At 40.7% G+C, this 26,875-nt stretch overlaps 1 protein-coding gene across 5 annotated transcripts in view; it reads right to left on the bottom strand.

Annotated features, from left to right (window-relative positions):
- The window catches only part of Chrm3 (cholinergic receptor muscarinic 3), a 475,736-nt gene that overhangs the window by 72,291 nt on the left and 376,570 nt on the right, over nucleotides 1-26,875 (bottom strand). The window contains exon 5 of one of the 5 annotated variants that reach the window (XM_029468252.2): nucleotides 2,508-2,553. The exons of the other annotated variants lie outside the window; for them this stretch is intronic. The gene's annotated coding sequence lies outside the window, so the exon portion shown is untranslated. The remainder of the gene's footprint in view (nucleotides 1-2,507; nucleotides 2,554-26,875) is intronic. 5 annotated transcript variants of the gene reach the window in all.

The following is a 26,875-nucleotide window of genomic DNA, read 5'->3' as shown; positions in this document are numbered from 1 at the left end:
AACTGTCCAATCTTCAGCCATCCATTTAAATACATCCTTGGTGTACAAAATACCAGGGATGCAAAAACCATGATTTAATCTCTGTCACCATGGGGACTGAGGCAGGGGAATGGACCAGCTCCACCAAAGGAAATGGACCCCAGACCATTTCAAAGGAGGAACTTAGAAGAGAAAATGTAGGCATGGCCTGGCAGCTAGCCTACTTGGCACACTGTGGTTCTGAATAAGACGCATGGCACACCATGCCCCAGAAAGTCAGAACACTGAATTCTGGCTTGAGTAGCCAATAGCTGGTCTCCACTCTCCATGGTCTCCATTCTCCTTTAATGTCCATGTTCCACATATCCAAGGTAATGTGCTAACCAATCAGAGTTGATAGGATTCTACTACATAAGTAGATGTACACATACATTAAAACAGACAAGGTTCCATGAAACAGTCTCTGGAGTGGTTTATGTCGGTGCACTTTACTGACCTGTGGGCATTCTCACTGTCATTGCTGTGTTGTCCGCGGATGTCTCAGTAATGAGAGTTGGGGCTAATCCCTACTCTCATTTTATCTTTATTGTTATTACTGTGTATGCTTGTTTATATTTGTTTTGGTATGTGCATGTACACATGGAGGCCAGAGATCAGCCGCAGGTGTCATTCTTCAGGAGCCATTGACTGTGTCGTTTTGACACAGGGCTCTCCCTGGCCTAGAGCTCCCCTGGTAGGATAGGCTGTCGAAGCTGTCTAGCCAGCAAGCCTCAGAGATTTCTCTATCTCCCAGTGCTGGAATTGCAAGCATGCACCACCATGCTCAGGGTTACATGCGTCCCTACACTTCCAGGTCAGGCATAGTAAACATCAAGGAGTGACTACATTCCCCCTTTCATTTCTCAATGCCATCTACTCCAGCCATCAGTGACAGGAGATGTTTCAGTCCCCAGCTGTCTCAGCTTTTGCCCTTGGATCTGCGAGTGGCCTTAGGTCTGTTAGAGTCACCTTGCTTTGCTTCATCTAGGTTTAGCTTGACATCTGATGAGGCAGCATCTCTAGGGAGCATATTTTTATATTTTCTCCATATGTTGCCTTTGGCTCCTGCAGTAAGACTTGTGAGTTCTTCCACAGGCCAGCACTGCAGCTTATGTTTAGTGTGGTTTTTAATAATAATAATAACTCAATTAATATTTATTATTGTATTTTGTTATTTCCAGTTATTCCTACCTTTCCCTCAATTGTAGAAATGATATTTTCTCTCTTTTTTCCCAGTAGACTGATGCAGTGTCTCTCATCTTATGTCATTCCTACTTCTAGTATTGCTCAGAGGTCTCTTTTGTTCAAGGTCACACTTGTTTCCATCTATATCCAAAATGCATGTGATGGAACACCCTAAGGCTGTGTTTCCTTACTTTCTTAGTGACTGCTTTTCCTGTTCCTCATTCTTTTCATTTTCATAACCCTGCAGACATAGGTAATTCTGCTTCTATAATCCCTTTTAAAAAAAATACAAGTTTCATTGACTGTAGATTAACCTTGATGGTGGCTGCCACATATATACCACTGAGAACAGTGGTCAAAATATAAAAGAGATCCAATCCTCAAATTGTTTGTTACTGAATGGGGTGGTGCCATGAGTAGGTAAAATTTTGTATTATTTTGAGACAGGATCTTGCTACTAGCTCCAGCTAGTTTCAAACTTAATGTAATCTGCATGTTTCCACCCTTGAGTACTGGGATTGCAAGCATGCATTACTTTGCCTGGCTAATTATGTATCATTAAAAAAAAATTAAAAAGTGGTAAATAGTAGTAGGTCTGCTAACTAGCATAATATTAAAATGATTCTTAATGATTTAGTGTTGTACCCATAGATTAGCCCTCATTAGAGAAACTCCTTCTTGTGTTTGGTGGCAGTTAACACAAATCTCACAACTGGTTAACACGTAGAGAATAAAAGTCTATGGCATGTGCATTCCTAATGGACAACTGTGTCATGTCCCTGCTCCCCACACCAAGGCTTATGGTGAAGAGGGGTGGAAAGATGGTAAGAGCTAGAGGTATAGATGACTTCATAGAAACAGTGTTTTCCGGACAACACTGGGCAGATATACATATAAGCTCACAGAGACTGTGGTACAAAAGCCCAGCTCTAACTGCAGAGCTATTGGCATTTGAGAGTTGCTGGAAGAAGGAAAAGACAATTTTCTTTAATGGTGGGACACCTGAATAATCTACCATACTGCAGACCAGGCCTTACACCTTCCTAACTGAGCAATGCAAATTGGACTTGACAGGCTGAAAACAGAAAGACAGATAGACAACTTGACATTGTATGAGTTGAGAGTGGGTCTGGGAGAAATTGGGGCAGAGATGGATATAATCAAAATGTGCTGCATAAAGTTCTCAAAATAATAAAAATATTAAAATATAAACCAATGGTAAATATGGAAAACATGACATTAGCCATGCTATTCATGTTTGAACATACAGTTTGGTGCCATCAGATCATTCTTACTGTACTTACCACCCACTGTGTTCTTAGTAACTCTTGGTCGCTGAGATAAGATGACCTGACAAAGGAATGAGAAAGGGTTTATTTTGCTCACAGTGCAGGTATGTCTAGTCTATCACAGTGGAAAGGTCAAGATGTCAGGAGTTTGAAGCATCTGGTCACCTATTATAGTCACTGGAATCCAGAGGCCAGAGCAAGACAAAGACATATATCTGCCTCTGTAACTCTCTGTCTTATTGTTTTGAAACGGGGTCTCTCTTGGAACTGTAAGTTCACCATTTTGACCAGAATGGCTGGCTAGGAAGCTCTTGGGAAGCACCTGTTGCCATCCTGCAAAGCTAAGTGGGATTGCAACCTTGCATAGCCATATCTGGCTTTTTAAAAAAATGGGTGTCATAGTATTAGAACTCTGGTCCTCATGTGTATAAGGCAATCACCTTTTCCTTTGTGCCACCTATATATCCCCTGCCGACTCCTTTTCCATGTGTGTAAACACAGATGCACACATGCTCCTGTGGTTGTGGAAGCAAAGGGCAACCTCAGGTGTTATTTCTTAGGAACCTTTCATCTACCCTTTGAGCCAGGTTCTCTACTGAATTGAAACTTACTGAGTAATGTAGGCTGGTTGGCCAACCAGCCTGAGGAATCTGCCCCAGATTTGGGGTCACAAACTCATCTCATCATGCCTAGCTTTTCTATTTACTCAGTCCCTGCCTCCCCCAAATGCCTGTGCCTGGGAATTGAACTTAGGTCTTCATGCTTGCATGCTAAGCTCTTTTCTGGCTGAGGTAGCTTCCCATCAACACTCACTGACTCTCATTCTGGGCTGTGTTTAACCACTGGCATGCCATCTCTGGTGAGGCAAAGATGTAAAGCTTTTCTTTTCTAGACCCAGCTTGTAACATGGATATGTGTTAGCAAAGACCACAAAGACACAATATGATGGCATGAAATGGCGGAGTGACATGAGTCTCTGAGGCACTGGGGGTACCACCTGCAGCATGGTGCTCCATGTTTGGTAGCAGATGGCCTCAAGAGTATGTTCTCAGAGTGGCAGGCATCTGCACAGGGACCTCCAAGGCTGCTTTTAACTGTAGTGATTCAGGAGCTGTTAGGTGTCTGTGAAAGGCCAGTGTCTGATCTAACCCACCCACACTCGTGCAGTTATGGTATCTGTCACTGTGGCTGTCACTCTTTCAGCGTCATCTGACATTCTCTCTCTTGCCAGTTTTCTCTTCAAATCCTTTTAGAAAACTATTTTTTACCCCAGAATTTGTCATTTTACTTAAAAAAAAAGAAAGAGAAGAGTCACAAAAGGGCCCTTTTTATTTTGTCTGTTTTTACTTCCTTTTCTGTTTGAAATTTTCCCCTGCATCATCTATTGACAGGAAAAGTGATAGATGTATTTGATTCTTTTTTTTTTTTTTGATTCTTACATATCTATAGGTTTTTTTTTAAACTATGCCCTTTTTTGAGACAAAATTTCACTGTGCAGCCCAGGCTACCCTTGACTCTCAGCAACCCTCTGCCTCATCTTCCTAGAGTGAATTGTATCCAGGACATGACTCTAACACATCAGTAAACTATTGGCTTGGGTTTACTTATTTTCAAAACAAGTTCTCATGTGTTCTAAACTAGACCCTCATTTATTGTGTAACTGAGGATGTCCTTGAACTCCTGGTCCCCTGTCTCTACCTCCTGAGTGCTAGGATGTTAAAGCATGAGCCACCACACACTGTTTGTACAGCGTGAGGGTCAAACCTAGTGTTTTGTGCATGTTAGATAAGCTCTCGACTAACTGAGCTACACTCCTAGCCCCAGTTGAGTGTGTTTTAAAGAATTTGTCATAATTTAAATGATGATTTTAATGACATTTTAGTGGTCTTGTGTAATGGTGAACCAAATGGAAGGGAGCAATAATAATGGAGCCATGGCTGAGATTCTAGGTAAACAACGCACAGGAAGAAGCCAAAACCAGCTTCAGCATGGACATCACTTGAGTGTCTTCCCTGGACAAGACCGACGTGCCCAGTCAGTGCCAGCTTGCCAACTTACTTGGGACCATTAGACCCCATCCCTATCCTGTAAGACATGAAGACTGAGGCTTCTTCTAGCCCTGCCATTCCATAAGACTATTTTTTTTTATTCCTAGCTGAATAGGAGTGTGCAGCATATCTGCTCTGTATGGAGCTTCCTGGACAAACCACTGAGACAGAATTGGCCATGTTCTTTAAGCAGCAGCACAAATATCAGCTCTATATTAGGGCGAATAGCTCCAGGACAAAGGTCATTCATATCTTGCTTTAGTGTAAGTTTGTGAATGATTCCCACTTCTGGTGGCCATATTTCTCACCACGGGTCTCACAGTTCCATGAACACTGAACAGAACCATTCTTTCTGGTGGATTTCTTTTGTGAAGGCTAGTGCTGTGGTCTGCTTCCTGGGTACGCTATGGCTGCATGGAACAAATGCTTGAATTTGGTTCTCCATAATTATTCTTTATATTTCCCTGAAGCAATACCCCTGGGAGATGCATCATTACCTGGGTATGTATGCTAACCTCGCAGATCACTGATGTTTCTGAGAAGCACCACTTAAAATAAAGAAATCCACTCATTCTCATTTATCAAAGATAATGCTAGTGTCCATAATACAAGGTTTGCATCCCTTACCTCACCATGACAGCGTGAACATGGAGCAGCAAATCAGAGCCTCTGTCCTTGATTTTTTAATAGATACCTAGATCTAATTATGAATTTTAAATTCTGCGTTAGTAGCTTCTCCCATTGTAAAAGCTATCTGGAGAAGTATTGATTTGACTTCTGAGGAAAACTGGTCTTTAACTGGCTTACGGTCTGAGCTGACTGAAGTAGAATCTGGTGAAGCAAACACAGCCCCTGGAAAGCAGATGAGCAACTTTCATTCAACCCACCGTACTCAACTGGATGATTTCTTCCATAGCTTTGCATCCTGGGTTTAGAAGTTCAAATAAGATTACAGGGTATTATTCTAGGAACCTCAGAATTGGGCCTATCCCACAAGGATTAGTGAGCTCATTTCCATAGTGAGGAAGAGAAACAAGGTACACACAGGGGAAAGGTCACATGAGGACGTAGCAAGAAGGCAGCCATCTTCAAAGCAGACCTGGAGCCTTCACAGAATGCCAACTCTTCTAGCCCTTTGCCCCTCTGCTTTCAGTCTCTAAGATCATGGGATATAAATGTCCATTGTGGAAGATACCCAGCCCTCAGTGTTTTATTGGGATAGCCCAAGCAAACTGAGAAAATGTATCATATGCCATGCATACCGTTAGCTTACAAAGCTGTTCAAACCTTCAAGTAGGTGTGGGAGTGATCTCATAGGCTAGAAAAAGCTCAGGAAAAGCAAGTCCTTTCTGTGAAGCTACATGGGTAGTAAGTGGGCAGGAATGTGGGTGTTCCTGAATGGACTATGCCCAGTTCTTCAAGTCTATGAAGAAAGATTGCTAAAGAGCTAAGCTTGGAGGTGTGTGTGTGTGTGCAATATGTACATGCATGTATATATGCATATGTGTATATATATGTGTGTAAGTTTCATATATGTGCATATATGCATATGCATACATATGTGTAAGTATGCATATATGTATGTAGTATATATTCACATATGTGTGCACATGTCTGTACGGACGTGTATATGTCTCTGTGTGTGTTGTGTTGTGTTTGTGTGTTCATAGGAAAGGTAGGTGCATCCCATGGTTGCTTGTGCACTGGGGAGGGAGCATCTTAAGGTGAAAGCCAGAGTCAGCTCACATGGATCAGCAGTCTGGGAGGAGGAGGAGGAGGAGGAGGAGGAGGAGGAGGAGGAGGAGGAGGAGGAGGAGGCTGCCATTCTCTTTTGAGAATTTGTACAGTTTGGAGATGGGGAAATAAGGGCTGTGACTCCCATCACTCTACCTGGGAGATATTTTTCAGACCAGAATGATCAGGAGCTTTCTACAGTTGACCCAGGAAGAGGAGACTGCAAGCTTCAGGATGTGGGGGAGAAAGGGTCTATGGGTACCAGGGATTCTAGAGAAGCCATGGGGCTTTCAGAGTCTGGTCCCTAAGCTTCCTGCAGTACAGTTGTACCCGGTAGTGATTGTTCCAGCTTCCATAGAGAAGTGACTGGCATGACAGGCTTGTTAGCATCACTGACTATATAAGAAAATTGGAGATGTGCTCAGCATGCTCCAGCTCAGTGCCTCTCGGAGTGCCTGTGAGATGCTAACATCATACCTGTGCGTCAAGAAGACTGACACACAGAGAAGCTGCATGTTGTTTCTGAGGTCATACAGCTCAGTAACCAGCTTAGGAACCAGAAGGCCCAGAAACTGGAGAAGCAAAGTTTTGAACCTGGTGTCTAGAAGTCTGGAGCAGGCTAAAACTCCCCCTTTTTCTACCCATTCCTCAGTTTATTTCAGTTCAAACAATGAGGTATATCACCAACCTCACAGACTTAGTGGGGCTTGTGGGGCAATGCTCTGTGGCTATTGGTAAAGTTTGTTGTTACATGGCTTAAAGATAAATAGTGAAGAAAAATGCAGAAGTGAAGTAAGACTATATTAGAAAAGGTCACCAGTCTCTTTGAAGCAAGACAAACACATTCTCATGGCCTGAATCAGACTCATAGAAAAGTACTTGCAGGCATGAATCACTAAATATAGTATTCCTTGAGTTCTGGGTGCTTCTCTGTGCCTTGGCACACTGGAGTACCATGTACTGAGTCCTGGGTGAATCTTCTTGATAAGTGATTCTCAAGAGGAGAATGTGAAAGCCTACAGGAAATCTTTTCCTGAATGAGAAGTTTTTGGGAAAAACAACCCAATAAACATACTAAAAATCCCCCAAAAGGATAAACCATATTGTAGCTGCTGATGTTTGCTAAGCTATTATGACCCTGTGGTACCACCTCATTGCTCATTGAGATAAAGGGCTTCAAGGATGTTGCTGACACATTCATTCAGGATCCTCATTCTGGTACAGTTCATCAAATCTGACCCAAGGTATAGCATTAAACCTGTATATCAGGCACCAAGACCCTAAGATGAGAGATGGCTCCTTTGCTCAGTGTTCAAGCACCATTTTGTCCTGCATCTGGTTTGATTGCCTAGACTTGAATTCGATCTCCCCTGCAGTAAATATGTGTGTGTGTGTGTATATCTATATATATATACATATATCCTGTAATATATATTCTATATTCTGTAAGCTTACCTCCTGTATCTCTGATATGACTTCCCAGGCTTTCTCTACCTTTTTTTGTTTTGCTGTTTTGAGATACTGTCAGTTACTGGCCTGAAACTAGCCAAGTAGGCTAAGCTGTCTCATTAGCCCTGTCTCTACCTTCCCAGTATTGGGATCACAAGCATGATGTCATCATCCCCAGCTATTTTTTTCTTTTACCATGAGTTCCTGGGTTTGAACTCTGGTCCTGGTGTTTGCAGGCATTCATAATTCTTATTGAATTATCTCCTCAACTCCCAACTCTTTGCCTTTATCTTTTTAAATTAGCTTTTTAGAAGATATAAACTTTCAGAAGGATTATATTTATTGTTGGTTTTAATGGCAATGACTTACAAACGAGTATAATGTCATTCAAATAAAAATATAAATACATGGGCTGGAGAGATAGCTCAGAGGTTAAGAGAACAGGCTGCTCTGCTAGAGGTCTTGAGTTCAATTCTCAGTAACTGTATAGTAGCTCATAATCATCTATAATGAGATCTGGTGACCTCTTCTGGCCCACAGGCATATATACAGGCAGAATGCTGAATACATAATAAATAATTAAATCTTAAACAAATACACATGCAGTAGCAAGCTATAGAAATAACCACTGAAAGAATAGTTTTAGAAGCATACATAATGTGGCAACTACAGAACCTCTTAGAATCTTCTGAAATTTGCCATAAGATTGATTAAAATTAACAGAGGAAAACAAACAAACAGACAAACAAACAAACAAGAAAAAGCAAGTGAAAAGACTTTAAAAGTATAGTTCAAAATCATATCTTTCCACAAACAACATGTTTTTTATCATGAGGATCATAGCTTATTGTATTTACATGTATGGATATAAGGGGTGTGGGGTGTGAATTTAGGCTATGGAAAGAAGACAAGAGAGGGAAAAAAGAGGTGTTAAGAAAGGTTAGGGGAGGGCACATGAAACATGGAGGCAGAAAGGTGTGTGCAGGGTGAAGGGAGAAGGAGGATGGGGAGAATCAGTAAGAACAAATTTTATTTGAAAATGCTATATGAATCCTAATATAGCATACTGTTGTTGGGATAAAGTTAAATTAAAAAAATCACACTTTTTCTTTTGTGGGTGGGTCATGAGATTGGGTACACTTTGACTCACTGACAGTTCAGAGGGAAGTACAGATAAGCCAGTACAGCTACTTTCATGTTTATTCAAATATCCCCATGTTCATGTCTACCCTTCAATAACACAATCAATGAGCATCAAAGCAACTGGTGGTTGGTTGGTCAGGAGACAATGTAGGAAAAGGTAGTGGTGTTGTCAGGAAGTGTCAGCCAGGAGATCAGGTAGGTGATTTTCACTCTCTTTCTCATCCTCCAATTCCACTTCCCCAGTTTTACCCCCAACTTTGTACCTCTCCCTCCTTTCTGCCCCACTGTAGGGGACTAAGCAGATCTTCTCCTACAGCCTCCCTTCCTTATCACACCCCTCCCACCAATGACTGTGCCAGCCAGGGAATCTGATTACCCACTCTCATGCTGAGCCCCAGACCACCTGCAGGGGTCCATCTTCCCTTTCTGCTTCCATTCCCTATGAACTCCAGATTCTCTTGGCAGATGAAGCTTTTCTTCCTCCTATGGATCCTATCAGCAGCACATACTCCTCCTTGCCCTTCTATCTCATTTCTATTTCTGCAAATCAGCTTCTAAAACCTAGAACACATTTTACTTAAGACCCTCAGTGCCCACATCTGGTATGGACCCAGAAGTACTATCTACCAGGCAAGCTATAACTACTGCATGCTCCTAAGATTCAGAGAAGGCAACAGAAACCAAGGAATGGGAGATCTACCCAACAAGGACAAGAGCAGATATCAATACCTAGAATGACCATCATCCTCAATGCAAATGTGTAGATGCTAGAGTAAAAACCCAATCAACAGCCAGGACAGTATGTTAACACTATGTAGGCTCTGAGAAGTGCAATATAATTGAAGCACAAGACAAGGAATTCAAAATATGTATATGTTCAAGGACCTTAAAGAGTATTCAAATAAGTCTATCAATGGAATCTTTGAAATCACAAACAGTGAAGTAAAATGAAGAAAACTGCTAAAGGTATGAAAGTGGAAATGGAATCACTAAAGAAAACACAAATTTGAGTGAACATTGAAATTGAAATTTGAATTGAAAAATTTAGGGACTCAAACAGAAGTCTTGGAGGCAAACCTCACCAATAGAGAACAAGAGATAAAAGAGAGAATCTCAGACTTTGGAGGCAAAATAGAGAAATGAATATCTAGTTTTAAAAAAATGTTACATGCACAAAACGTCCAGAAAATCTGGGAAACCATGAAAAGACCAAATCTATGAATAATAGGAATAGAGGGAGGAGAAGAAACCCAGGTCAAAGGCACAGAAAACATATTCAACAAAATCATAGAAGAAAATTTCTCTAACCTAAAGAAGGTTATCAAAATACAAGAATACTGCAGAACACCAGAGACTAGACCAGAAATGAAATTCCTTTTGATGCTTACTGATCAAAACACTAATTGTAGAAAATAAAAAAAGAATATTAAAAGCTGCAAGGGAAAATACCATGTAACATATAAAGGCAGGCCTATTTGAATAACATTTGACTCTTCAACACAGATGCCATCCTAGATTACTATACCCAGCAAAATTTTAAGTCAACATATTTGGAGAAGATGGACATTATATGATAAAACCAAAGTTAAGCAATATCTATTACAAATGCAGTACCACAGAAGGCACTAAAAGAAAAACTTCAACTTGAAGAGATAAACTACACTCAAGAAAACATAAGAAATAAACAATCTCAGATCAGAAAATCAAAAGACAAAAAAAATCTCAACAACAGAACAACAAAATAATGGGAATCAGTAAGTGCTGCTCATTGATAACTCTCAACATCAATGGTCTCAATTCCCCAATAAAAAGACACAGAATAACAAATAGGATAGGAAAACAGGATCCATCCTTTTGGTGCATGCAAGAAACATACCTTAATATCAAGGACAGACATCACCTCAGAACAAAAGAATGGCAAAAGATATTCCAAGAAAATGGACCCAAGAAACAATCCTGTTTAGCCATTTTAATATCTGCCAAAACAAATAAACAAATAAACAAAACAGAACCATTTAATGAGTAACTAATCAGAAGAGATAGGGAAGGGCACTATATACTTATCAAAAAATCTACCAATAGGACATTCTGATTCTAAATATCTATGCATCAAACACAATGGCATCCAAGTTCATAAAAGAAAGAGAACTACAGCTGAAATCACATATTGACCCTCAAACAGTGATAGTGTGTGACTTTAATATCCCACTTTCACCAATAGACAGGTCATGGAGACAAAAGCTAAACTAAAAGATACTGGAGCTAAAGGATGTCTTTAAACCAAATATACTGAACAGACATTTATAGAACATTTCACCCAAACACACAAACAAAAGTGTTTACCTTCTTCCCAGAACCTCATGGAACCTTCTCCAAAGTTGACCACATTCTCAGACACAAAGCAAGTCTCAACAGATACACGAAAATAATTGAAATAATATCCTGTATCTTATCAGACCACCATGGATTAAAGCTGGACTTTAACAACAATAGAGACAGTATAAAGTCTACAAAGTCATAGAAACTGAACAACTCTCTACTGAATAAAAATTGGTCAAAGTAAAGATTAACAAATAAATTAAAGATATTCTAGAACTGAATAAAAATGGAAATAAAACATATCCAAACTTATGGGACACGATGAAGAAAGTTCATAGCACTAAGTGCCTGTATAAAAAATTGGAGAGATCGCACATTAGTAATATAACAGCATACCTGAAAGCCCCAGAGTAAAAAGAAGAAATAATGGCTGAAAAGTATATGGGAGGAAATAATTAAATTCTGAGATGAAATCAAGAAAATAGAAACATATAAACAAACAAGCAAGAAAATCTAAAGAATCAGTGAAACAAAGTTCTTTGAGAAAAATCACTAGTATTGACAAATTCTTAGCCAAATTAGTTAAAAGACTGATGGAGAAGGTAGAAATTAACAAAATTAGAGACAAAAGCGGGACATAACAACAGATACCAAGCAAGTCCAGAGAATCATAAGGATATACTTAAAAAAAAAAACTATGCTACATCAAATTGGAAAATCTAAAAGAAATGGATAATTTTCTTGATATATACCATCTAAGGAAGTTATATCAAGATCTGATAAGCAACTTAAACAGATCTATAACCCCCAGAGAAATAGAAACAGTAGTGAAAAGTCCCCCCCCCCAAACAGCCCAGGGAAAGGTGGTTTTAGTGCAGAATTCTACGAGACTTTCAAAGAATTAATGCCAATACTCTTCAAGTTATTCCACACAGTAGTAGAAACAGAAGAAGCATTGCCCAGTTCTTTTTTCAACACCACAAATTATCCTGATACCCAAACCACATAAGGTCTCAAAAAGTAAGAGAATTACAGGCTAGTTTCCCTTATAAACATATATGCAATAGTCCTCAATAAAATCCATGCAAACCAAATCCAGGAAGATGTAAAAAAAGATAATCTACCATAATCAAGTAGGTTTCACCCCAGAGATACAGGGATGGTTCACAGACATAAGTCAATAATGTAATACACCATATAAACAGACTGAAGCATCATTAGACGCAGAAAAAAATCTTTGACAAAATCTAACACTCCTTTATGATAAAAGTCCTGGAGAGATTAGGGATACCTAAGCATAATAGTCAGTTTACAGCAAGCCAGTAGCCAACATCAACTTAAAGGGAGAGAAACTAAAGCATTTCCACTAAAATCAGGAACAAGACAAGGCTGCCCACTTTCTCCATATTTATTCAACGTAGTATTTTAAGTCTTAGTTAGAGCAATAGGACAGCTGAAAGATCAAAGAAATAAAAATAGGAAGGGAAGATGTTGCGGCATCTTTCTTTGCAGATGATGTAATTGTGTACATAAGTGACTCTAAAATTTCCATCAGGAAACTACTACAGTTGATAAAAACACAAAAATCAGTAACCTTCTTATATACAAATGACAGACTGAGAAAGAAATCAGGTAGACAATAATCCTTTTTTTACAATAGCCTTCTCCTGTGAGGCTTTGCCAGTGCCTGGCAAATACATAAGTGGATGCTCACAGTCATCTATAGGATGGAACACAGGGCCCCCAATATAGGAGCTAGAGAAAGTACCCAAGAGCTGAAAGGGTCTGCAACTCTATAGGTGGAACAACAATATGAACTAATCAGTACCCCCAGAGCTCATGTCTCTAGCTGCATATGTAGCAGAAGATGGCTGTCTTAGTCAGGGTTTCTATTCCTGCACAAACATCATGACCAAGAAGCAAGTTGGGGAGGAAAGGGTTTATTCAGCTTACACTTCCATAATGCTGTTCATCACCAAGGAAGTCAGGACTGGAACTCAAGCAGGTAAGAAAGCAGGAGCTGATGCAGAGGCCATGGAGGGATGTTCTTTACTGGCTTTCTTCCCCTGGCTTGCTCAGCCTGCTCTCTTATAGAACTCAAGACTACCAGCCCAGGGATGGTCCCACCCACAAGGGGCCTTTCCCCCTTGATCACTAATTGACAAAATGCCTTACAGCTGGATCTCATGGAGGCATCTCCCCAACTGAAGCTCCTTTCTCTGTGATAACTCCAGCCTGTGTCAAGTTGACACAAAATTAGCCAGTACAATGGCCTAGTCAGCCATTACTGGGAAGAGAGGCCCCTTGGTCTAGCAAACTTTATATGCCTCAGTACAGGGGAATACCAGGGCCAAGAAGTGGGAGTGAGTGGGTAGGGGAGCAGGGCAGAGGGAGGGTATAGGAGATTTTTGGAATAGCATTTGAAATGTAAATGAAGAAAATATCTAATAAAAAATGTGAGGAAAAATCAGGGGATAATTTTAATCAAGAAAGTGAATGAAACTGAAGAAAATATCAGACGATGGAATTATCTCCTATGCTGATGGATTGGTAGGATTAACATAGTAAAACTGGCCATCCTACCAAAGCCATCTATAAATTCAATGCAATCTTCATTAAAATTCTAAAACAATTCTTCATAGAACTTGAAAGAACAATTTCAGCTTCATATGGAAAGAACAAAAACTCCATGATATCTAAAACAATTCTGAATGAACTACTGGAGGTATCACCATTCCTCAGCCTTACACTGTATTACAGAGCAATAGTAATAAAAACAGTATGATATGGCATAAAAATAGACATGTTGATGAGTGCAACTGAATCAAAGACCCAGACATGTTGGACACCTGAATTTTGATAAAGAAGGCAGAAATACACATTGGGGAAAAGACAGCATTTTCTTTCTTTCTTTCTTTCTTTCTTTCTTTCTTTCTTTCTTTCTTTCTTTTCTTTCTTTTCTTTCTTTTCTTTCTTTTCTTTCTTTTCTTTCTTTTCTTTCTTTTCTTTCTTTTCTTTCTTTTCTTTTCTTTTCTTTCTTTCTTTCTTTCTTTCTTTCTTTCTTTCTTTCTTTCTTTCTTTCTTTCTTATTAGGTATTTTCTTATTTTACATTTCAAATGCTATCTCAAAAGTCCCCCATACCCTCCCCCCTACTCCCCTACCTACCCACTCCCACTTCTTGGCCCTGGTATTCCCCTGTACTGAGGCATATAAAGTTTGCAAGACCAAGGGGCCTCTCCTCCCAATGATGGCCGACTAGGCCGTCTTCTGCTACATATGCAGCTAGAGACACAAGCTCTGCGGGTACTGGTTTGTTTATATTTTTTTTTCCACCAATAGGGTTGCAGACCCCTTTAGCTCCTTGGGTACTTTCTCTAGCTCCTCCATTGGGGGCCCTGTGGTCCATCCAATAGCTGACTGTGAGCATCCACTTCTGTGTTTGCCAGGCACTGGCATAGCCTCACAAGAGACAGCTATATCAGGGTTCTTTCAGCAAAATCTTGCTGGCGTATGCAATGGTGTCTGCATTTGGAAGCTGATTATGGGATGGATCCCTGGGTGCGGCAGTTTCTAGATGGTCCATCCTTTCCTCTCAGCTCCAAACTTTGTCTCTGTAACTCCTTCCATGGGTGTTTTGTTCCCAATTCTAAGAAGGGGCAAAGTGACTACACTTTGGTCTTCATTCTTCTTGAGTTTCATGTGTTTTGCAACTTGTATCTTGGGTATTCTAAGTTTCTGGGCTAATATCCACTTATCAGTGAGTACATATCATGTGAGTTCTTTTGTGATTGGGTTACCTCAATCAGGATGATACCCTCCAGGTCTATCCATTTGCCTAGGAATTTCATAAATTCATTCTTTTTAATAGCTGAGTAGTACTTCATTGTGTAAACGAACCACATTTTCTGTATCCATTCCTCTGTTGAAGGGCATCTGGGTTCTTTCCAGCTTCTGGATATTATAAATAAGGCTGCTATGAACATAGTGGAGCATGTGTCCTTATTACATGTTGGAACATCTTTTTGATATATGCCCAGGAGAGGTATTGAGGGATCCTCCGGTAGTACTATGTCCAATTTTCTGAGGAACAGCCAGACTGATTTCCAGAGTGGTTGTACAAGCTTGCAATCCCACCAACAATGGAGGAGTGTTCCTCTTTCTCCACATCCTTGCCAGCATCTGCTGTTACCTGAATTTTTGATCTTAGCCATTCTGACTGGTGTGAGGTGGAATCTCAGGGTTGTTTTGATTTGCATTTCCCTCATGATTAAGGATGCTGATCATTTTTTCAGGTGCTTCTCAGCCATTTGGTATTCCTCAGGTGAGAATTCTTTGTTTAGCTCTGTACCCCATTTTTCAATGGAGTTATTTGATTTTCTGGAGTCCACCTTCTTGAGTTCTTTATATATATTGGATATTAGTCCCCTATCTGATTTAGGATTGATGAAGATCTTTTCCCAATCTGTTGGTGGCCTTTTTATCTTATTGACAGTGTCTTTTGCCTTACAGAAGCTTTGCAATTTTATGAGGCCCCATTTGTAGATTCTTGATCTTACAGCACAAGCCATTGCTTTTCTATTCAGGAATTTTCCCCCTGAGCCCATATCTTTGAGGCTTTTCCCCACTTTCTCCTCTGTAAGTTTCACTGTCTCTGGTTTTATGTGGAGTTCCTTGATCCACTTAGATTTGACCTTAGTACAAGGAGATAAGAATGGATCAATTTGCATTCTTCTACATGATAACTGCCAGTTGTGCCAGCACCATTTGTTGAAAAGGCTGTCTTTTTTCCTCTGGATGGTTTTAGCTCCCTCCTCAAAGATCAAGTGACCATTGGTGTGGGTTCATTTCTGGGTTTTCAATTCTATTCCATTGGTCTACTTGTCTGTAGCTATACTAGTACCATGTTTTTTTTTTTTTTTTTTTTTTTTTTTTTTTTTTTTTTTTTTTTTTTTTTTTTATCACAATTGCTCTGTAGTTCAGCTTTCAGTCAGGCATGGTGATTCCACCGGAGGTTTTTTTTATCCTTGAGAAGAGTTTTTGCTATCCTAGGTTTTTTGTTATTCCAGAAGAATTTGCAGATTGCCGTTTCTAATTCATTGAAGAATTGAGTTGGGATTTTGATGGGGATTGCATTGAATGTGTAGATTGCTTTTAGCAAGATAGCCATTTTTACTATATTGATCCTGCCAATCTATGAGCATGGGAGGTCTTTCCATCTTCTGAGATATTCTTTAATTTCTTTCTTCAGAGACTTGAAGTTGTTATCATACAGATCTTTCACTTCCTTAGTTAGAGTCATGCCAAGGTATTTTATATTACTTGTGAAGGGTGTTGTCTCCCTAATTTCTTTCTCAGCCTGTTTATCCTTTGTGTAGAGAAAGGCCATTGACTTGTTTGAGTTAATTTTATATCCAGTTACTTCACTGAAGCTGTTTATCAGGTTTAGGAGTTCTCTGGTGGAATTTTTAGCGTCACATATATACTATCATATCATCCTCAAATAGTGATATTTTGACTTATTCCTTTTCAATTTGTATCCCCTTGATCTCCTTTTGTTGTCGAATTACTCTGGCTAGGAACTTCAAGTACTATATTGAATAGGTAGGGAGAAAGTGGAAAGCCTTGTCTAGTCCCTGATTTATTGGGATTGCTTCCAACTTCTTACCATTTACTTTGATGTTGGCTACAGAGCATTTTCAACAAATGATCCTGGTCAAACTGGATGGCTGCATGTAGAAGAATGCAAATAGATCCATATTTACCACCTTGCATAAAACTCAACTTTAAGTAGATCAAAGACTCCAACACAAGGTTAGATACACTGAACCTGATAGAAGAGAAAGTGGGAATAGTCTTCAACACATTGGCATAGGAAAAGACTCTCTAAACAGAACACCAATGGCACAGGCACGAAAACCAACATTAATAAATGAGACCTCATAAACCTGCAAAGCTTCTGTATGGCAAAGGACACCATCATTCTGATAGAACATGAGGCTATGAGAAAATATTTTTACTAACTACACATCCAATAGAGAGCTAAGATCTAGACTATGTAAAGAACAACAACAGCATATCAAGGAAACAATCAAAATTAAAAATAGACTATAGATCTAAATAGGGAATTCTCAATGAGGAAACACAAATGGCTGAGAAACACTTAAAGAAATATTTAACATCCTCAGCCATCAGGGAAATGCAAATCAAAACTATTTCAAGATTCCATCTTACATCAGTCAGAATAGCCAGAATTTTAAAAAAAGGAGGTGGCTCATGCTGGTGAGGATGTGGAGTTAGGGAAGCATTCTTCCATTGGCGGTGGGAGTACAAGCTGGCACAGCAAGTATGAAAATCAGTGTATTGGTTCCTGAGATCTAGGTATAACACTCTTGGGAGTACACCAAAAGGACTTTACATCCTAATATAGAGACACTTGGTTAGCCATGTTCATTGCTGCTATAATAGCCAGAAATTGGAAACAGACTAAAATAGATGTACAGATAAAGAAAATGTGGTACATTGACACAATGGAATATTACTCAGCTATTAAAAAATAAAATCATAGTATCTGTAGGTAAATTGATAGACCTAGAAAAAAAAACCTATCCTGGTTAAGTAACTCAGACCCACACAATGCAAATATGGTATGTATTTGCTTATATGTGTATGTTTACTTTTATGTCTTTAATATACAGGTTACAATCCAAATAACCACAAATGTTAGCTATAGAATAGAGCATTAAGGGGGATCATTGGATCATCCTTGGAAGTGGAAGTAGACTAGACAGCTGTGGTTGCATGGGGTGACTTGAATGGAGGAACAAATAGGTTGGGGAGGGAAGAGCAGAGTGTGGATGGAAGAATAGACAACTAAATCTAAGAGCTATTTGAAATCCTATAGAAACCTAATATAGTAAAAGCTTTCAAATATCTATATCATCTATATCTATATAATCTATACCTATATCCATATCCATATCCATATCCATATCCATATCCATATCCATATCCATATCCATATCCATATCTATATCTATATCTATATCTATATCTATATCTATATCTATATCTATATCTATATCTATGTCTGTCTGTATAGCGGTGATTTGAATTAGACTGGCCACCAGAGACTCATAGATTAGGATTAGAAGAATTAGAAGGATTAGGATGCATGGTCTTGTTGGAGAAAGTGTGTTTCTGGGGGTATGTTGTGAGAGTTCAAAAGCCTACACCAAGCCTAGAGTGTCTCTGTCTTTTTCTCTCTCTGTGTCTGTCTGTCTCTCTCCCTAGATATTAAGATGTAGCTCTAAACTGCAGTTGTTTAGCACCTTCCTGCCTGCTACCATGCTCCCTGCCATGATTATAAATGACTAAACCTCTGAAGCTGTAAGCAAGCCCCAAATTAAATGCTTTCTCCTATAAGAGTTGCTTTAGTCATAGTGTCTCTTCACAGGAATAAAACACACACACACACACACACACACACACACACACACACGAAGGTGATCCAAATGGATTTGCCAAATAACAGGACAGATTGAGTCCCAATTAGGCATCTCTTATCAATAAAGGAAGCCGGAAGCCTCCAGTTCTGGAAATGGATGATATTTAATCAAGTTGTTAGCCAAAGGGGCCCCATGGGAACCCTAGAAAACCCAGGCTATTGTTAAGGCTATTAATTAATCTCTACAAACTGATGGTAAGACCTTATTGTTGAAAGCAATACCTACACAACTCATTGAACTCATGGAGAATTGGACCTGGTGTCTACCTAGAGTCTTTATCCCTACTGACTAGTGTTCATGATACTGGAAGGCACTCTGTCTACTATCAGAAAAGAAAGATAAACAACAACCAGCTACAAAACCTTAGATCTAAATTTCTGCACTATACACTGGTACAGTAGTGGCACAAAGTTTGTGTAGATAACCAACCAATATCTGGTCGGATTTAAGGTCCCCTCTATGGGATGGAACCCATCCTCAACACTACACAGGCGACCAAAAACCTCAGACTAGATAGGCCAGCGACCGAGGGGAAACCCAAATACTACTGTTCTGCTAAAGGAATGTAACAATAAAATGACTCCTAATGATATTCTGCTACACTCATAGATCAGTGTTTTGTCCACCCATCATCAGAGAAGCTTCCCATTCTTAAGTAGTAGATGAGAATCAATACAGAGACCCACAACCGGAGAACATGCAGACAGTGTGAGGCCTTGGAACACTCAATCCTAAGTGGAATCTCTTCATCAAATGCCTCCTCTCATGGCCCAGAGAACCCTGAGGAAGAGGAAGCAGAGAGATTGTAAGAGCCAGAGGAGGAGAGTATCAAGAAAACAAGGCCTCCTTAGACACAGTATGACCAATGCACAGGACAATGAACACAATTAACGAAAAGAGACTGTGGCAGCATGCACAGAGCCTGCACAGGTGTGAGCCTGAGGAGATGCCAGTACTGAGAGCTCACATCCTTAATCCAGATGCATTCTCCAACTGATAGTCACTCACAAATGAAAAATTAGTTTTCTCCAACAGAGTCTCATTGGGCATACAAAACACTCTTAGGACCAGGTTCTATGCTCGGCAGTAGATGGCAAACACAAAATGAACTTAGTGGTGTTTTTGAAGGATCTTTGTTACAGCTTTTTTGTTTTTCCTCCTAGATCTATGATTTCTGCATTTGTTTGTGGTGGTTTGAATAAAATGGACCCATTGGCCCATAGGAAGTGGTACTATTAGGAAGTGTGACACTCTTAGGTGTGGCCTTGTTGGAGTAGGTGTGGCATTGTTGGAGCAAGTGTGTCATTCTGGGTAGAGTTGAGGTCTCAGATATTCAAATCATGCCCAGTGGAGCATTTACTCCCTGTTGCCTGAAGATCCAGATGCAGAGCTCTCATCACCTTTTTCAGCACCATGTCTGCCTGGGTGCCACCATGCTTCCCACCATGATGATAATGGACTAAACCTCTGAAACTGTAAGCCAGCCCTAATTAAATGTTTTCCTTTATAAGAGTTGCAGTAGTCATGATATCTCTTTACAGCAATAGAAACCCTAAGATAGTGCTTTTTATGGGATCTCTGTGTAGTAGAATATATGTGTCTCTGTGTCTGTGTATAAAACTTGAACTTTTTTTTATTTCTTATTTGCTTTGCCCTGTTCTGGCTTGTTTGTTTAATTTAATTTCATTGTTATTACTATTTTTAGATTCCTCTTTCAATCCTAATGAGAAAGAGAAGGAGAAAGAAAGGGTGTAGATTTGGGTTGATGGGGAAGTGGGGGAGGACTTGGGATAGGGGAAGCTATAATTGGAACATAATAAGTTAAAAATCTATTTTAAATAAAACTACTAAATAATTGCCCTTTGGCTTTGTATATAATATTATAGATTATGTAAACATACTATTATATAAGGAGAAAAATAGCAAGAGACAAAATTATTATTTAAATTTTTTATTATGTGGGTATTTTGCAGGAATGTGTGTCTGTGTATCATCTACTTTCCCTGTGCCATTGGAGGCCAGAAGAGGGCATCTAGTTCCCTGGAATTGGAATCATAGACTGTTGTGAGTTTTCATGTGGGTGCTAGTAACCAAATCTAGGTACCCTGGAAGAGCCAGTACTTTAACTACTGAGCCGTCTCTCCCTTCCCATCATTTCATTTTAAAAGAATGAGACTGAGAACGTTCACAGAGTTGCTGTGTACATTGGGCTAAGTTAAAGGGAAGGAGCTGCCAGTAGCAAAACTGTCAACAGCTCTAAGTCTCATCTTCTTCATTACTCCATTTTACTGGAATCCTCAATGCCACCATCTTCATTTGGTACAGAATTTGGGAGCAAAAGCAATATTTGAGGAGTCACTAGAGAAGACTGAGTATTTTCTAAAATCAGTCCATGCAAACTTTTCTGAAAATGTCCCTCTCCCTTCCTCCCTCCAAGCTTTGCTCCTCCCTCCAACCACCTGTGTGTGTGTGTGTGTGTGTGTGTATGTGTGTGTGTGTGTGTGTGTGTGTATACCCCAGAGAATGACATCAGGTGTCCTACTCTACCATTCTTTTGAGACAGGATCTCTCACTGAATGTGGAGCTAGGCTGGCACCTAGCAAGCACCAGGGATTCTCTTGTCTCTGTTCCCTATGGCTCTGGGATTAAGGATGTATATCCCTGGTCTTGTGCTCAGCTTTTTAAGTGGGTGCTGGGGATTTGAATCCTGATTCTCATGCTTATGCAGCAAGCACTCTTTCTTACTCACTGAGCCATCTCCTCAATGAGCTTTTAATATATTTTATAACACATACATAAATGCATAGCTACAAAGTGGTCAATGTCTTAGATCTTGTATATTCCTTTCTTGAAAAATCTACCCACCCATCCTTTTGATACCTCCTCATAAATTCTTTTTTATTTTTTTTAAACTTTGCCTTGAAATGGCTTTTGTGGATCCCTAAAGTATTCGTGAATTGTTATGGAAGTGTTGTCTGCCTAGAAACATGTCTGGGAGAAGCCTATGACATCAGGTGTCCTGAGAGCCACAAATACCCTAAAGAGCATGGGCCACCAAGCTGGTGCTTGTCTGTGACTTAGAAGTTTCAGCAGTGGTTGGAAGCAGCATGTGTGCGAGGCAGGGCCTTTGTTCCAGAACTGTCCTCACTCTCTTCTGGCAAACTCTCCCAGGGATAAGTGAGGCTTTGAAAGTGTCAGATTGAATCCAAGAACAGAGCTTTCAGGCTCGAGCCAAGCAAATGACAGAAGCGTGGGGGTGGGGTGGGGTGTGCATGTGAAGCTCAGGCAGAGCTAAGCAGCGGCAGGTGCAGCAAGAATGTTGGGGTGAAGGTGAAGGGCTTAAAGACACCCCAGCAGCTTTCAGTGCGGAGTGACAGGTTGAAAGTGGCTGGCAAGGAGGTAATCTTCACAGCATCTTGTATCTGGAATAGGATACAGTGGGTCTGGTGGTCAGCATGTTGGTGTGCTACCTGAGGCCCAGAGAACAGACACATCTTAAGTGTTAAAGTAATAGTAATCACAGACTGACTACCTGGGAGATAAAACAGGCAAGAACTTTACTGCAGTGTTGGCTGATGCCCGGTTCACAGTATGTCAGTGAAATCTTACTATGGTATCCAGATGGCTTTATCCAACAACAACAACAACTAGAACGATAACAACCACAATAGCAACAACTACAACAGCAACAAAACTTGCATTGGCCTTTGTATTGGCAAGTTCAGATCAGAGACTACTTTGAATCATTGCATAAATATGTAGCTTGATTATTGATATGCAAAATAGGAAGGTGCTGTGTGCTCCCACAAAGATGAAACACTGGAATTCACAGCATCTTTTGGAAGTCATCAGAGCCAAATGTAGGTAGTTTAGTTTACTTAGTTTAAACTTCCAGAAGGGGGTTGGGTTATGGTTCAGTGGACAAAGTTCTTGGCCTGTAAGGGTCAGGACAAGAGTTTAGATCATACAAACACACACAAAAGTCAAGTAGATGTGTTAGCCTGCCTGTTAGCCCAGTGTTCAGAGGGACAGAGATAGGAAGTCCCTGGATCAAGCCAGCTCAATAGACTAGCTGGAACTGGGGAACTTCAAGTTCAACAAGACACTGTCTCAATAAATAAAGTAAAGAACAACTGAGAAAGATGGCAGGTGTTAACCTTGGACCTTCACGTTTGTGTCTACATGTGCACATACACACATACCTACACACATATACCCATGCGTGCACACACACACACACACACACACACATGCATACATGCATGGATGACACACATGCACACATGTACATGTACACTCAAACAAACCTGAGTTCAAATCTCTAGTACCCACTTAAAAACTGGGCATAGCCCCATGTACCTGGAACTCCAGCACTGTGAGGGGGATACACCTATATCCTGAAAGCCATGAACTCCAGCACTGTGAGGGGATACACCTAGATCCTGAAAGCCATGAACTCCAGCACTGTGAGGGGATACACCTATATCCTGAAAGCCATGAACTCCAGCACTGTGAGGGGATACACCTATATCCTGAAAGCCATGAACTCCAGCACTGTGAGGGGATACACCTATATCCTGAAAGCCATGAACTCCAGCACTGTGAGGGGGTACACCTATATCCTGAAAGCCATGAACTCCAGCACTGTGAGGGGAATACACCTATATCCTGAAAGCCATGAACTCCAGCAGCACTGTGAGGGGAATACACCTATATCCTGAAAGCCATGAACTCCAGCACTGTGAGGGGAATACACCTAGATCCTGAAAGCCATGGAGGATGGAGACAAGAGGATTGCTGGGGCTTCTAGATCTAGGTTCAATGAGAGACCTTATCTCAAGGGAATTAGGTGGAGAGAGATAAAGCACAGTACCCAATGTCCCTCTCTCAGCTCTGCATGTGCACAGGAAGATACACAGACATAGACATAGATACACACAGACATAGACATAGACACACACAGACATAGACACACACAGATACACACACACACACACACACACACACACGTACACACAGAATCACTTTTGGAAATGTGATTAAAAAATCACTTTTTACCAGGACCTAATACAGATGTGAACAATTACCTTCTTTAGCCTCAAAGGACTGATCAGCAAGTTGCAGAGATTAATTACGTGTAAGTGGTCACATTCATTTGTTAGTGCTCACTGACAAGTACCCAAGATGCCCTTGAAGTTGGTCAAAGACACTCTGATAATTGTAAGTTCTCTCAAATGTATCAGTTGTCACCCAACCCTCCAAGGTATCTCTTAGGAAACTAAAACCAACAAATTCCACTGAAATAACATTTAGAACCAGTGGCAATTAGTCCTGGAATCCCAAGGACTTAATTTGGACACACCCCTCCCCCCATGTTCTCTTGGGGGCTTTAGGATGTGTATTTCCACATTGCACATTTGTCTTTTCTTTCATCTTAACATCACAAAGTGTCAAAGTCCCCTCTCCCAAGTCTCTCGTCCTTATCATCTGCCAGGCAAACAGCATACAGTCTCCTCAGTTATGGGGAAACCACAGGCTGTAGTTTACCTCTATGCTGAAGAGCCTCAGCAAGCTGTAAAGAACACCCTCAAGTTCCCCAGAGACACTTTAATCCCCAGTTACAAAGGGTTATAAGGCACACCCCAAGCTCTCCAGCATCCCTTTAATCTTCTGGGAATCCAAAGCATCCAGGATCCCTTTGTGGTGAGGATTACCTCTCAGCTGGCATCTGACTGGCAGCCCCAAGGATTGCAAAAGAACCTCTGAAAGAAGAGGCTTTCCATGCTGGCATCTTCAGCACTGGATCAGCCTGCATCCACTGTGGTGTGGCTTGGCACTGGTTGATACAGGCAATAAAAACAGGAGCCACATTCCTTAAATGGGCCTCCTGGAAGCACACTGAATGTCAAGGCAGGTGAGGAAGCTTACCAGCCCCAAGATCATAACGTGTATGGCCATGAACACATTCGATGATGGAACAGAGGCTCCTGTCACCTCGACTCACAGCCTCGAGACCCAGGCAACCCAGGTGTGGTCCTAATGACTAGCTAAGTCAGATGAAAGGGGAAGGAAGGTTTGGATGAGGTGACAAGAGGAGAGCAACTCTAAGTGGGCAAAAGACTCAGCTGGAGGAGAGAAGGAGAGTGATTCAGAGTAAGATTACTATGGGTTTAAGAGTTGACATTTCCAAGATACTCACAGGAAAAGAAAATCCTAGGCTCATATTTTGATGAGGTGACAGGAACATCTACTTGTCCATTTTCTTATTTCCTCCTTTTGTGAAGAACAACATGCAAACTTTAACGGGGAACAGGTAGTGCAAGATGGTACCCATAGGAAAAGGTAAGGTTATAAATGAGCTTTTGTCTGTTATTTCAGACATGCACCGCAGTACATGCATGGACGTCAGAGGACAACCTTGGAGGCGGGTCTTCCCCTTCCACCTCATATGAAACAAGGTTTCTCTTTTGTTATTGCTACTGTGTATATCTGGCTAGATGTACACAGACTCTGGTCTCTGCCTCCCATCTTACCACTGGAGCACTGAAATTATAGATATTCTCTACCATGCCTGGGTTTGTGTTGAGGCTGGGGATCCAAACTCAGGTCCTATTGTAGATGTTTCACCCGCCTCCCCGCCTCCCCGCCTCCCCGCCTCCCCGCCTCCCCGCCTCCCCGCCTCCCCGCCTCCCCGCCTCCCCGCCTCCCCGCCTCCCCGCCTCCCCGCCTCCCCACCATGCTGCTATTCTGGAACAGAAAGTTGCCTTTCTTGAACGGAATAGACACATCTTCAGACCCGCATCCCTAGCAGAGTTTAGGCTCATCAGATGTGGGTCAAACAGTTTTGTTTTTTGTTTTTTGTTTGTTTGTTTTTTCCGAGATAGGGTTTCTCTGTATAGCCCTGGCTGTCCTGGAACTCACTTTGTAGACCAGGCGAAAAAAGCATGTAATGGATGCTAAATAATGCAATGCAAAGGGATTCTGGCATGTCTTTGAGAAACTTCATCTAGAAAATGTCACAGCATTCGTGGAAAGTTCTTGGGAAAAAAAAAAAGAATGATAAGATTGCCTTCGTCATGGTGTGGCTATTACTTTTAAGATTCTAATACATTTCAGCATGTGTGTGTGCATGTAAAGCAAAATAATGGACCGCATGTACTTCTCTCATACATGGACCAAAAGACATAAATTATATTTTTTATTAGATGGAATTTATGAGTTGAACTCTAACCAGGGCACTTACAGATCCAAGACAAAATGAGGAAAGACAGAAAATGTTTCACTTCAGTATCCAAATGCAGCTGATTGTGAAGCCAACTAAATACTCTCTATCTGGCCTAAGCGTATTGCTGGAACCCCAGGCTCATTCATGGTAAACAGAGGCAAATTTTTCCATTCACTTCTCCAAGGCTCCTCTCCTCACAGAAGTAGCACCCCTTCCAGTCCCCTGTAACATTCCTATTTAAGGGCTTGACGCCCAAACTCCAGAGAGGGTGGATTAGAAGGGACTCCTTGCCAAAATAATGCTGTAAAAGTGCTGCAACGGCTTTTAAGCAGGGTGTCCTTTTTCTTAAGTTGTGTGAATCTATAAACATTATTCTTGCTATAAACCTATAAAACTAAAACCTGTTAATAAAAGGGCCAGAGAATAATTATTTACAAGCACATCTTAAGGAGTTCCAGCTACTTTTCTTTTTGTAAGGAGATGAAGAGGAATCGTAGTCTTAAAGATTAGAGGATCATAGCATCTTCTAGCCCAGTAAAATGTATCCTGTCTCAGAGAACTCACGGGGTTAACGACCAACATTTGTAATCTGTAGCCAAACCCTTGTCTTTTGCTTTTGGGTTCAAATACCCAGTTGTGATTGCAAATAGGAAATTATTATGTAAGGGTCAGAGAGATGTCTTAGTGGCTGAGGCACTTGCTGTATAAACATGAGACCCTCATTTGGAGTCCCCATGGCTCAGGTGAAGTAGCATGTGCTGTATGTAATTCTTGTGCTTCAGCATTCTTCCGGGGAGATTGGAATCAGAGACAGAAGAACCCCAGAAGCCAGAGGGCCAGCTTGCCTAGTGCTTGTAGAGAGAAAAATGAAGAGAACATACTCAAAGGGAGGTAGAAAGTGTAGGCTTGGTTTGAGAGGTTATTCTCTGACCTCCACACATGTTCCTTGGTATATGTGT

Source organism: Mus caroli, unplaced genomic scaffold (genome assembly GCF_978045245.1).
Source record: "Mus caroli unplaced genomic scaffold, Mus_caroli_1 scaffold_15, whole genome shotgun sequence".
Taxonomy (NCBI): domain Eukaryota; kingdom Metazoa; phylum Chordata; class Mammalia; order Rodentia; family Muridae; genus Mus; species Mus caroli.
This window is presented reverse-complemented; position numbering and strand designations above follow the sequence as displayed.